This window comes from Podarcis tiliguerta (assembly GCF_965153285.1).
Source record: "Podarcis tiliguerta genome assembly, chromosome: 3".
NCBI lineage: Eukaryota > Metazoa > Chordata > Lepidosauria > Squamata > Lacertidae > Podarcis > Podarcis tiliguerta.
This window is the reverse complement of record NC_139536.1, coordinates 13,211,386-13,224,732: the sequence shown is the minus strand read 5'-3', so window position 1 is coordinate 13,224,732 and position 13,347 is coordinate 13,211,386.

Below are 13,347 nucleotides of genomic sequence, written 5' to 3'. Positions count from 1 at the left end.
CATGAATCTCAACTAAAGCATCCATGATAGATGGCCCTACAAACTGCTTAAAAACTTCCAAGGAAGGAGAGTCCACAACCTCCCAAGGGAGATAGTTCCACTGCCAAACAGCTCTGACTGTCAGAAAGTTTTTGCATTTACAGTGGTACCTCGGGTTACATACGCTTCAGGTTACAGACTCCGCTAACCCAGAAATAGTACCTCGGGTTAAGAACTTTGCTTCAGGATGAGAACAGAAATCGTGCTCCGGCAGGGCGGCAGCAGCAGGAGGCCCCATTAGCTAAAGTGGTGCTTCAGGTTAAGAACAGTTTCAGGTAAAGAATGGACCTCCGGAATGAATTAAGTACGTAACCAGAGGTACCACTGTATACGCAGTTGTGTATTGTGTGTTATTCAGTAGCAGCCTATGTGCAGTGAAGTGTAGGTGGGTTCCCATGAGGCAAGACAGAGTGATAACAGCAAGAACCTTTATTGAACTACAGAACTGGACAACAGGGGCAAAGCAACTGCTTAAATACATCTCTGGAGGCCTGGGCCACTCCCACTCCCAATGGGATTGGCTGTCTAAATTTCCAAGCTGCGAATCATAAGTCAGAGTTTAAGGGCCAATGGCAGAGGCCCAAATCCTGAAATGTTCCCAAGCCATCTCCATCTTTGCAGTAGCCTAGACTGTTGTCCGATTTCCCCCCTGCTTTCTGTCCATGATAGGCCACTCTCCCTGAAGTGATTTGGGAGAAGGTGTTTTAAATAACCGTTTTCAAATGATTTCAAACATTAAACTTTGTTGTCGCAGGAGGGAAATGTCCAGATTCCAGCCTCCTAGAAGTTAAAACTCTGAGCGGGCAGGATTTGTGACCCAGATACGTAAAGATGAACATAAAAAACCACACCAGTATAGCTGCTTTTCTACCTATCCTAATATCTGCTATGCTGGTGGTAAACATTGCAGAATATGTTTTGGCTTTCAGCTATTCTACAATAAATACAACCAGACCCTCTGGGAAATTAAGCATCCTATTAAACATGCTTAAGTTTTATATTTTCAAAAAGGAAGCTGTGATAGTTGAGTTGAGTAACAGTCTCTACTTCAGCCTGCTGCCCAGGCTACAGTACACAAGACTTGGCTGGTAGGAGGGAATGTGAGAGTTACGGGTCTGCAAGAAAAACAATAGTTTCGATATCCCATTTGCTTTAGTTATTAAAGACTTCCTTTGTTTCCTTATTGTTTTCATTACTGTTTGTTTCATAATTTGTTTGTTACAATCACATTTATTTCGTTACTTATTCATGAACAACATATTTGTTTCCATATTTACTTTCATTTTCATTATGTGTGTTCCCCTTCCTTTCCTCTCTCTTTCTCTCTCTTTATCACTGTTATGTACTGAGCTGAATCCTAGAACAATAGGGTCCAGAATGCGGCAGTCTGATTGGTCCGCAGGAGCCACACAATCCAGCTCCAGGTGGAAGTGAATCAGCGACCTGATTGGCCTGCAAGAAGCATATGTGACCCAAGGTACCACTGTAATCTTCCCTAATTCTTTAAGGGTGCTGAGAGTTATTACATGACCCCCATTCCTCTTACAGATCTACAGTTCTCAGAGTGGTTTAGCAGTAAATCCATCTTCCCAATAAACTCTTGATCATTGTAGCTCAGTGTGAGGAACAGGGCTCTTATATCAACTTCTAGCACACTCAACAAACTACAGTTCCCAGGATTCTTTGCGGGGAGCCAGGACTGTTTGAGGTTGAATGCCATTGCTTTAAATGAATAGTGGAGATGGGGACTTTGAAACAGAGAAACCACAGGAGGAGGTACAACTGCTTATCTAGCAGCACAGAGCTCAGACTACTGAGATTATGGGGGAAATGCAGCTCTGTAGCATTAGATAGCTTTAAAGTTGTTCCAGTTCTCATTTTTTCAATAAGAAAAATACTAGCTTATTTTTGTGTGTCATGAAGATGCTACAGAGATGTCTTGTCAAGCATCTAGCAGGGGGTGGGATGTCTCCTAATAACACTATCAACAATCCTGGAGCATCATAAAGAATGACACCTGAGAGTAAACGCTGAGAGAGAGAAAATGATCAAATCAACAATAAGATTTTATGATGAGCAAAGTAAATGCAATCTTCTCCCTTCAGTGACTTATCAAAACATTATGCCCAGGATTGGAATAAAGGTTTGAATGAGGAAAAAGTTGTGTGTGTGTTTTAAAGACAGAATTGATAGGAAGAGGAGGAGCTGGAATGAAAGATGGGTAACATTCATTGCAGCAAAACAGGAAAATCCTCAACTTTCTCAACCTATATGTATGTTTCCACTGACACTGATGGGCCTGAAATCATAAAATGTTCAATAGCTTTGACAATAAAAACAGAAACAGTAAATATATATATACATAGGCAGTTCCCAAGTGGGTAGTGTCATTATGCAATTTAGTCAGTAGATGACACTGCACTTGGTTACTTTTCAGAGGAATCAGGAGTTTCCTGTTACTGTTCCTTTCGTGTTTGAGAGACACAATAAAGATCTTGTTTGACTTCCTGACAAGCTCCTCCAAACACCCCATGGCAGTTCTTTCCCCCCACCTAGAGTTCTCAACTGACTTATAATTGCCAGGTCCCATCTGCAATCCTCTCTTACCTGACAGATGTTGAAGCAGGAGCCGTTGGGGTGTGTGTGCCCCCAGAGATGTTTGTATATCTCCACCCTCTATTCCTTAATGGCTTTATATTTTCACATAGTCCCACATACTTTCCAACAAAGGGTACACATTTGTGGTGGAAGGAAAGAACCAAAATGTGGTCCATTCAGCTCTGAACGGATTGCATTGAGGAACTCACAAACATGAATGGGTATGTTTTACTTACATTTGTACCCATTCATTCTGTATTCATACCATTCGGGGGTTAGGCACTTACATTCTCTTTTTATACATATAATATTTTATTAGTTTTCAAAAAATAACAAAAAAAATTAAAAATACAAATTCATATCTGAATATAGAAAAAATTTACTTCCCCCAGTCCCTTCCCTGGTTTCATAATTTATCATCATACCACATGTCCATTGTAAATTAAAAACCTTTAAAATTACCGTACTTATTGTCCATTCATAATATCATTGCAAGTAGTTCTAAAATCCTGCTAATGTATTAACCTGAGTACATTGCTTCTGTATATATGCAATAAAGTCTTTCCAACCTTCCTGAAATTCATTGCTGTCTCTTCCTCTTAATTTCATTGTTAATTTAGGCACTTACATTCTCTGTCAGGTGCAAGTAAGATAACTGGCAGCTGCTCCTGGTGTCCGCCATTTTGTTTTCTCAAAATATCCCAATTGTTGTGCTATTCCGGGGTAATCCAGAGGCAAACAATAGTGCTTTTTAAATAGCTTTTAATGCTATATTTGTTTTCATGTTGCATTAATTATATTATAGTTTAATCCCTTTGTAACTGTTATCTTTTATATGTTTTTAGTTTTCTGTATTTTGCCAGTGTATCTCTATTTTTAAAAGCCACCTTGAGTCCTGGCCTGGAAAAAAGGTGGGATGTGAATATACCTTTTTCTTCTACTACTACAACTACAAACTAATGGCTGCACCCATGGGGCCCACACTTTTTTGTGGTAGCTGCCACTTTTTAATGCCTAGAACATCGGAACCCCTGGAACATTCTGGGAAAATAAAGTGGCAGCTTCTGGGGGTGGATACAGGAATTGGTTCTCCAGCCACCAAAGCTGCAGGTAAGCAACAATTTTAAAAATATGTTTTATAACCCAGGAAACAAACCACACCAAGATAGGAAAATAAATCAATTAATGTATGCAAGCACTGAAGTGAATGTGACAAATCAATGTAACAAAATGGACACAACTTCAAAAAATTAAAAAGGAGATATAACTTTAATTTAAAAAATAATGAATATAACACTACAGTGGTGCCTCGCAAGACGAAATTAATTCGTTCCACGAGTCTCTTCATCTAGTTGTTTTTTTGTCTTGCGAAGCAACCCTATTAGCGGCTTAGCGGATTAGCGCTATTAGCGGTTTAGCGGCTATTAGCGGCTATTAAAGGCTTAAGGGATTAGCGGATTAGCTGCTAAAAGGCTATTAGCGGTTTAGCGGCTTAGAAAAAGGGGGTGGGGAGCGAAAAAAAATCTCAAAACTCGCAAGAAGCAAGCCCATAGGGAAATTCGTCCTGCAAAGCGCATTGAAAAACGGAAAACCCTTTCGTCTAGCGGGTTTTCCGTCTTACGAGGCATTTGTCTTGCGGGGCACCACTGTATTTTTAACCTACATTTCTATTCTTGGTGTAATCTAACCATGCATTATCTAGTGAAAGTTGTTGCACTACTGATTTTTCTTCTTTCTTTCTGTTTAAAAAAGGAGACCTGCTCTGACATAGTTCACCTCATTTCTTGCACACTTCCCATAGCGCTTTTCCTTTCTAGAGCAATATTTTGTTGTCAACGATGTTTGTTTGAGATGGGGAGCAATCAGGCAAAGTAATGTACTGCAGAAAGTTTAGCTGAGCATAGACCACTATATATTATATAGTCACAAACTTGGGGGGGAAACCAAAAACTTTAAAGGTGTCGAGCCCGGGAGACATTGTATCTATTTTCCTGCAGCTCGGCAGCCTTTATCTATTCTATAGGGGATAATATGCCTGCAAATTTCACCTACTTCTGTCAAAAGGGGGGAAATGTTATAGCCATTTTTATATTTCCCAATAGTGAATGGGAGCAGGGCAGGAAATAGAAATGAAGTGGGCTCAAGATGGATGCCAAATTGAATTGGGAAGCATATATAGCGCCCGGGACCAAGGTGAGTTGTTTTCTGAAACCCCGAATGAAATCCAAACTAAATCTTATGTTCAATGCAGCTCTAAGATTCTATTGTTCCACAATTCTACACACTTGGGGTCGTGTTCAATTAAATCGTTGTGCTAGCAGGAGAAGGTGCAACAGTTTCCACTAGCATAACCGGACTCCCTGCTCTTCTGCCCACACTTCCCACCCCCTCCCCAAATCTGCACAGAAGGACTAGGGGGATGGCCAGAACAGCATGGGCAGCGAAAAGATTGTGAGAACGTTCTATCAGGCAAGCAGAAATGTTTTGCTGATGGAGCAATCTCCTTAGCACTACATTTAATTCGACCCTTAGGCATTGCTCCTGACAGCATCTACGACTGTGGTCTGTGGTTCAAGGACTGGTGGCATTATTTATCTATTTAATACCCGCCCTTCAATCTCAAGTTCCCAGGGTGGGTTACAACATTGAAACACAGCATTAAAAACAGTTCGAAACAACCTGCAGCCATTAGGTGGGCCTTAAACAGTTGCACCACTAGTGTGAAAAGCCAGGGTAGAGTGGTGAATCTTCAACATTCCCCCAAAGCTGTATAATGAAGGCACATCTGATGGTGGTTCCTGCTTGGCAGGGGGTTGGACTCGATGGCCCTTGTGGTCTCTTCCAACTCTATGATTCTATGACTTCTATTCTATGACTTACCTCTGTGAAGAGGGAGTTCCACAGCTTCGAAACCGTCGGAGAAAATGTCCTCCCAATGGCTGCTACCCCCCATCCCAGTGGAGGAAGTACCAAGAGGGCATGTGACATGGCCTTATAGGGGATGGCCCCGTTTGTGGAATGACTTCCCTACAAGGTGCATCTTTTGCCATCATGCTCTTTGACAATTGTTCAGGATGCAACCTTTACCCCATGCCTCTGACTGAGTGAGTATCTTCTCTCCTCTTGCACTACTGCCCTGCTGTCTTGTGGACTTTGATATTTATTACCTAATTTGTGGTTATATTTTATGATTTTGGCAATCTGTACTTGTTTATCAGTGACGTTTTTTTGTAAGCCACCCTGAAAGTAAAGGGCAGGCTATAAGTACAAATAATCAACAAACAATTAAAAAAAATTGTGGATGTTGGAGAAGCCCCAGGGCTATGAGGCTGGGGAACTTCAAGTGATCCCTGGAAATTGTGTGAGCATCTCTTCATGCGTATGATTTCTGAACTCAAATGTGAAATGACTGATCTTCTCATTAAAAAAAAAGTAATTTGAATTTTGAAGGATGCCTCCCCCTCCCCCATTGCTGTATTGTTTGGAAAGTGAGGATTGGAGAGTTGATCTGTCGTAGTCATAATAAATAACAGGATGAAAGATGAAAAAAACCTTTTTTAATAATTCCAGTGGCACCTTTAAGATCAACTAAATATAAGCTTTCTAGGTATGAGCTTTCGTGTGTAATACACTCTGAAGCAGAGGTCGCTTCAACCTTATAACTGTTGATGACTGTTATGGCAGTTGGTTCAACAGGGAAGGGCAAGGAATTTATAAAGGGATGGATGACCAAAATCAGCTTTAGTATGTATAGACATGAATCCAATGTCTCTATTCAGACCAGGTCTCTCCATAGTTTTTAGTTTGGTAATGAGCTGCAATTCAGCAACTTCTCTTTCAAATGTATTTCTCAAATTCTTTTGCAATAGGACAGCTACTTTAAGATCTTGTATAGAATGTCCTGGGAGATTGAAGTGTTCTCCTATTGGTTTCTCTGTTTTATGATTCCTGATGTCAGATTTATGCCCATTTATCCTTTGGTGTAAAGTTTGTCCTGTTTGTCCAATATAGAAAGAGGAAGGGCACTGTTGACATTTGATAGCATATATAATGTTGGAAGATGAACAGTTAAATAGGCCAAAGATGGTATGTTTGAAGTTGTGGGGGCCAATAATGATGTTGTCCGGGTGTATGTGGCAGCAAAGTTGGCATCTAGTTTTATGGCAGGCTCTTGTGCCAGTGTCCATGTTAAGTCTGGTTGTTGTATTATTGTGTGTGAGGAGCTGATTGGCCTACAGGTGAATCCTGGAATTAGCCAATCACGTGGGGCCCATTGTGTAAATAATGTATATAAAGCAGACATTCTGGGGGAACTTCCATTCCTCCTCACCACTATGAGCTGAATAAAGAGCATGAAATCCACCCTTGACTCTGAGTATATTTTAAGTAGACATGGTTATAGAATAATAGAACTGTAGAATTGGGAGATCTAATCAAACCCCTGTGCAATGCAGGAATCTCAACTAGATCAGTTAGGATAGCACTATTACGCTTAAAGGGATCCATGTGTGTGTAACATTGGGTTATCCTTCACTGTTCTAATTACCTATGGTTATGGAATGTGGCTGGTGAGCCAAATGGAAGCAAGCAAGCACACAATCTCCGAGCAACAAAACATCTGACTCACTAAACAATATATGATACCAGGGATAAAAAGCTACAACTGAGAGCATACTCAAAGTGAATAATGGCACAATTAAAAGTCCCTCCAGGACTGTAACTCTTTGGAAATGCAGAAGATTCACACAGTGTTTCAACCTGCATCTGCCAACACAAAGGGAAATGTTGATGCAGACCAGCTGATGGGTGCTCTCCAGGCGAGTGAAGCCAGGCCACTTGGGCTGATGCTGATTTAGTTTCCAAGAAAGCAGTGTGACAAATACTAAGGTGCTTTCTACTTCTCTTCTATTTAGTAGGGCTGTGCACTGAGGGCCAAGCCAAACTGGACATATGTTGAAGGCCTTAGATGAGTCAGGTCAAATCAGCCATATCTATTCACTGCCCTGGGGAAAAAATGAGATATCCAGCAAGACCAAACGCAGCCATTTTGGGTGCTTTGTTCTCACGTGATTTTTGACTGAGATCTCACCCTGAAAAAGCTGTTTTTAAGGACTAAGAACTTGTCTGGCACCCCAAAATACATGCTTTTGTGTGATGTACCTTTGGGAAGACAGAGCAAGGACAGTATGGCAAGGACAGCATTGCAAAATGTGCCATATTATCAAGACCCATTCATTACCAGGATGAGGAACCTTTGGCCTGTGGGCCAATTTGGCCCATTGGGAGTTCCAATTTGGCTTGCAAGGCCGTTCCTCACAAGCCATGCTCACCTGCCCTATACCTGATGCCATCTGTAATATCAGGTGTGAGGCAGGTTCTCACAGGGTTACAGAGTAACAACTGGGAGCTTGAGTTCTGAAGGCTCCTTTGCTGTCTCAAAGCACACTCCCATCAGATATCATCTGATGGACAGTGGGAGCATGTTTTGCTCTGAGAGCATGAAGCACTTTGCAGGGGGAACACTCCATTTTACCAGCAGTTTCAATGAAAAGGTTGGCATGTGGCATCTGAGGGCACGTGAACATTCAGCTCCTGGGTCAAAGGAGTTCTCCACACCTGATTTAGACCAGGTGACTGAAGATTGCAGTTTTATACTTCTGAGTGCAACTGGTAATTCAACTCCTTGTTGTTGTTTAGTCGTGTCTGACTCTTTGTGACCCCATGGACCAGAGCACGCCAGGCACTCCTGTCTTCCACTGCCTCCCGCAGTTTGGTCAAACTCATGCTGGTAGCTTCGAGAACACCGTCCAACCATCTCGTCCTCTGTCGTCCCCTTCTCCTTGTGCCCTCCATCTTTCCCAACATCAGGGTCTTTTCCAGGGAGTCTTCTCTTCTCATGAGTTGGCCAAAGTATTGGAGTCTCAGCTTCAGGATCTGTCCTTCCAGTGAGCACTCAGGGCTGATTTCCTTAGTAATGGATAGGTTTGATCTTCTTGCAGTCCATGGGACTCTCAAGAGTGTTCTCCAGCACCATAATTCAAAAGCATCAATTCTTCAGCGATCAGCCTTCTTTATGGTCCAGCTCTCACTTCCATACATCACTACTGGGAAAACCATTCAACCCAGTTAATGTGCCTTATTATTATTATTATTATTATTATTATTTATTAAAAAATAAGGCTCAGACTTTTACAGTGAGAATAAAACAAAATCTTTAGGCTGCAGCCTAAGTGATTTTACTTTTACGCAGGTCCTGTGGAACTCACTGGGATGCAGTTTAAGTAAGAATCTTTCAAGACAGCCTGGCATTCAGATGAAGAAGGGGAAAAAAACCTTTAGGTCTGTGGGTGTATTGGGGGGGGGCATCAGAGGATGGCGAGAAAGTCCTTATTCAGCTTTGCCCACCTGGGGAGATTTCTTGCAACAGCTTGTTTTCTGTGCATGGAATCTAAATTGAACTTTTGTGTCAAAGGTTTTTGGAAAGCAGATTGGTGAGAAATTGAAACACTGTACAACTGGGAGCGGAGGGTAAAAGGAAAAAAAAAAAAGGAGGGGAGCTTTTAACCACGATGAGGTGGTAGATTGAAACCTACAATGATTCTTCCTGCTGCTTTGATTAAAAGCAAGGACTTTAGTTTATTTATGTTTTGATTTTTTCTCCCACTCCTCCCTCATCCTGAATGTCGCTCGCCACTTGAGATCCTGCGCTGGATCAAATCACGCAGACAACCCATGTGAAAAGACATCTGATCTGATCTGTTTGCTGTCATAAGAACATAGAGAAATCCCTGCTGGATGAGACCAAAGGCCCATCTGTAGTCCAGCATCCTGTTTTCTGCAGTGGCCAACCAGCTGCTTATGGGACTGGGCTTCAGAAGCCTGCTGCCTCAGATCCTGGTCATGGCATATGGCTACGAGGTCAGTTCTGTATCTCCGGCGAGCTAGGGACAAAGTTGAGAGCTGTTTCCTAGTTCTGCTGGATCTCTCAGCGGCCTTTGACACCATCGACCATAACATCCTTCTGGACTGTCTAGAGGGGCTGGGAGCCGGAGGCACTGTTATACGGTGGTTCCGCTCCTTTCTCCTGGGCTGTGTCCAGAAAGTGGTGTTGGGGGATGAGTGTTCAGACCCCTGGGCTCTCACTTGTGGGGTGCCTCAGGGTTCCGTCCTCTCCCCCATGCTTTTTAATATCTATATGAAGCCGCTGGGAGAGATCATCAGGGGGTTTGGGCTGGGTGTTCATCAGTATACAGATGACACCCAGCTCTACCTCTCCTTTAAATCAGAACCAGCAAAGGCGGTGAAGGTCCTGTGTGAGTGCCTGGAGATGGTTGGAGGATGGATGGTGGCTAACAGATTGAGGTTGAATCCTGACAAGACAGAAGTGCTGCTTTTGGGGGATAGGGGGCGGGCGGGTGGGGGAGATTCCCTGGTCCTGAATGGGGTAACTGTGCCCCTGAAGGACCAGGTGCGCAGCCTGGGAGTCATTTTGGACTCACAGCTGTCCATTTTGGACTCACAGGTTAATTCTGTGTCCAGGGCAGCTGTCTACCAGCTCCACCTGGTACGCAGGCTAAGACCCTACCTGCCTGTGGACTGTCTCACCAGGGTGGTGCATGCTCTAGTAATCTCCCACTTGGACTACAGCAATGCGCTCTATGTGGGGTTACCTTTGCAGGTGACTTGGAACCTACAGCTAATCCAGAATGTGGCAGCTAGACTGGTGACTGGAAGCAACCACTGGGACCATAGATCACCAGTCGTAAAAGAACTACAGTGGCCCCCAGCTGACCTTTAAAGCCCTAAACAGCTCCGGCCCTGTATGCCTGAAGGAGCATCTCCACCCCCATCGTTCTGCCCAGACACTGAGGTCCAGCTCTGAGGGCCTTCTAGTGGTTCCCTCACTGTGAGAAGTGAAGTTACAGGGAACCAGGCAGAGGGCCTTCTCAGTAGTGGCGCCTGCCCTGTGGAATGCCCTCCCATCAGATGTCGGGGGAATAAACAACTACCTGACTTTTAAAAGACATCTGAAGGCATCCCTGTTCAGAGAAGTTTTAGTGTATGATGTTGTATTGTGTTTTTACTATATTTTGTTGGGAGTCGCCCAGAGTGCCTGGGGTAACCTAGTCAGGTGGGTGGCATATAAATTATTATTATTATTAGCCTTCTCCTCCATGTCTTTCTTCAATTCCCCTGTTTGAGCTGCCCAAGTGCTCCCTGCTTTCATTTGAGCAGAGGCATAGCTTGGTATTTGGTTGATTCTTTCCAACCACAGGGGTGCTCATCACAGACTCTGGCAAAAAGACCTCCTTGATGGCTGTCAAGGCATTGAGTTGCAACATGTGCTGAGCTGAAGAGGTGCCAATGGAGGGTGATGCTTCAGTGTAAAGTGGTGCCTTATCATACTACAGTGGTACCTCTGGTTATGAACTTAATTCTTTCTGGAGGTCCGTTCTTAACCTGAAACTGTTCTTAACCTGAACCACCACTTTAGCTAATGGGGCCTCTTGCTGCTGCCGTGTCGCCAGAGCACGATTTCTGTTCTCATCCTGAAACAAAGTTCTTAACCCGAGGTAGTATTTCAGTAACCTGAAGCATATGTAACCTGAAGCATATGTAACCCGAGGTACCACTGTACTCATCTCAGCATAACTCAAACTGGTTCAGAGGACTGAGGGCAAAGACAGCAGGAAGAGGAAGAGGAAAAAGAAGAAGAAGAAGAAGAAGAAGAAGAAGAAGAAGAGGAGGAGGAGGAGGAGGAGGAGTAGTAGTAGTAGTAGTAGTAGTAGTTTGGATTTGATATCCCACTTTATCACTACCCGAAGGAGTCTCAAAGCGGCTAACATTCTCCTTTCCCTTCCTCCCCCACAACAAACACTCTGTGAGGTGAGTGAGGCCGAGAGACTTCAAGGAAGTGTGATTAGCCCAAGGTCACTCAGCAGCTGCATGTGGAGGAGTGGAGAAGCGAACCCGATTCCCCAGATTACGAGACTACCGCTCTTAACCACTACACCACACTGGAAATAGAAGAGACTCTGTTATTGCTGCAATCTTCTGCTTTGCCACAAATAGTCCTACAGGTGCATCCTGAGATTTGTAAAGCTATTCATTCATTAGATTTCCAGGTTGTGGGCAGGGTGTCTCCTTCTCATTGTTTCTGGTACGTTGCCTAATTATCCTTTGATGGAACAGCAACAACAATGGGAGCTGTTATCTTTCATTGACCAGTTCTGGCTATTCCTCTTTACAGCAGGAGTAATCACAGCATTTTGGTGCAGCCTAATTTTTGTCTTAATGTTCTGGAGCAACCCACTTTCACAAGCAATGAATTTTGCTCTCTTTGGTAGTTTCAGGGCATCAGGTCAGAAGAATTCCGTTCCTGTTATCCAGACACACAAAAGTGAGACGTCTTCATTCACAATTATCAAATGCTGCAGTGCTAATGCAAAGGCTAAACCCTGTTTCTGTAGAAGTCAATAATGTGTGTTTATTTTTTTTTCATCCCCCCCCCCCCATCTTCTTCTCTTATTGATGTCAGTGCAGCATTTCTGCCGGGTGATAAAAAGCAGCTGAGTCAAATCAATAACCAACAAAATGTATCACCTGATAAACAAGCAGACGTTTGTGCGGAGAGCTACTCATTGACCTCCAAGGCTGTTGCAAAACCATTGAACACCTTGTGAAAACCCCTTTAGGAAGCTTTAGATAGATCGGCCATTAGCCAGGAGACTAGGGAGAGGGTGGTTCTCTGTAGAAGTTCAATTCCTGCGATGACATTGGCTGACAGAAAATAGAAACTGTGGTTTGGTGGCCCAATAGCAGTGCTTAGAGCAGGGGTGGGTGAGTCAATCTATATACAGTATGTGTCATGTATTTGAGCAATTACCCATAATGTCTGTTCTGCATCAGTTCCACATTAGTCTGCCGTGACTGCTATGTGTGTGACAGTTCACATTTATATGCATGTTAAAATGTGCATTTTTTTGATATACAGTGGTACTTTGGTTCTCAAACAACTTGGTTCTCAAACAACTTGGAACTCAAACACTGCAAACACAGAAGTGTTCTGGTTTGCGAACTTTTTTCGGAAGCTGAGCGTGCTCCGTTTTGAGTGCCATGCTTCCGTTTTGAGTGTTACACCGAGGTCTGTCTGTTTTTGCTATTTATTTTGCGTTTTTGTTTTTGCGGCTCTTTTTGTTTTGTTTTTGTAACTGTGTGGAACCCAGTTGAGCTACAAATTGATTGATTGTGTGACCGTAGTACATTGTTTATTGCTTTCATTTTATGGACCAATGGTCTCGCTAGATAGTAAAATTCATGTTATATTGCTGTTTTAGGGGTTGTTTTTAAAAGTCTGGAATGGATGAATCCATTTTGCATTGCTTTCTATGGGAAAGTGTGCCTTGGTTTTGGAACACTTTGGTTTTGGAACAGACTTCTGGAATGGATTAAATTTGAGAACTAAGGTACCACTGTATCATATCTTCTCTAAAAACTGCAGATTTCTAGAGGTTTTTTCTCTCAGAATATGCATCTTCAATGAATTTTGACACTTGTTGCCTCCAGAATCTTCTGACAACATTTAGGAGGTACAAGATCCATTGCACCTTTTTGGGTGCTGCGATCTCTTGCGTTTTGGGGCACCATGCTCTCATGTGAGAGCGCCCCCCACCCAAAATGGGATGTCCCAATTTAATCAGGACAGTTGAG